Source organism: Mandrillus leucophaeus, unplaced genomic scaffold, assembly GCF_000951045.1.
Source record: "Mandrillus leucophaeus isolate KB7577 unplaced genomic scaffold, Mleu.le_1.0 Scaffold1114, whole genome shotgun sequence".
Lineage (NCBI taxonomy): Eukaryota > Metazoa > Chordata > Mammalia > Primates > Cercopithecidae > Mandrillus > Mandrillus leucophaeus.
In genome coordinates this window covers 252,692-253,736 of record NW_012099366.1, presented here as the reverse complement: position 1 = coordinate 253,736, position 1,045 = coordinate 252,692, and the positions used below count along the sequence as shown (strand labels likewise).

General features: G+C 38.0%; 1 protein-coding gene across 1 annotated transcript in view; it reads left to right on the top strand.

Moving 5' to 3' along the window:
• WDR76 (WD repeat domain 76) overlaps nt 1-1,045 on the top strand; it is a 46,156-nt gene that overhangs the window by 9,398 nt on the left and 35,713 nt on the right. The gene's annotated exons all lie outside the window — the stretch shown is intronic.

The following is a 1,045-nucleotide window of genomic DNA, read 5'->3' as shown; positions in this document are numbered from 1 at the left end:
GTTTCACCATGTTAGCCAGGATGGTCTCGATCTCCTGACCTCGTGATCTGCCCGTCTCGGCCTCCCAAAGTGCTAGGATTACAGGCTTGAGCCACTGCGCCTGGCCTTTTTTTTTTTTTGAGACAGGGTCTCGCTGTGTTGCCCAGGCTGGAGTACAGAAACGCTGATCATGACTTATGGCCTATCTTTAGGATCTTTAGTTCCTGAATAGACCTTAGTTTAATGTGGGTATAGTGGCAGATACCTAATATTTTAAAAGGTAAGATATGTAGTTAAAACATTTTTACATGATTTTTATACTTTACAGTCTGCTGCAAGACTCCGTGAAATCATAGAGAAGAGACAGCCTCCTAAATCCAAGAGGTAAAATACCTGGTTTGCAATGCCTGAACCATGATACATTGCTCAACTGTTTTATAATTTGAAAAAAATGGTTTGCCATAGTAAGCTTAACAGATCGTCAAGTGCTGTTTAATCTCAGTCCCTCTAGGATCTCTGAGGTAATGCTACCCTTTAATAACTTTACAATTCTCATCTTCATCAAAATAATATGGAGCAAATACAATTGAGAGCTGAACTTTGTTTATATTTGTTGTTGCTATAATGGAGGGAAATCTTTTTTTCCACTAAATTATTGTTACTTAGAAAACTATTATTCTTAAAGACTCTTCTACTTACTTTTAATTTTTCTAGCTGTCTTTTTGCATCTCAATTTGTTTTTGCTTTCTTAGTCCTAGAATAAAGGAAAGGAATTAACATTTATTGAACATCTATGAAACATACTGCAGTGATCTAGCAATTTTGTCGTGTATTATCTCATTTAACTCTGACAACCACTGTATCCATCCATGTATGTGGTAGGTAATATATTCATTTTGTGAGTTAGAAATCAGGCTCAAAATATAAGATTGTTGGCTGGGTGCGGTGGCTCATGCCTGTAATCCCAGCACTTTGGGAGGTTGAGGCAGGGGGATCACCTGAGGTCGGGAGTTAGAGACTGGCCTGACCAACATGGAGAAAACCCATCTCTACTAAAAAAAAAAAA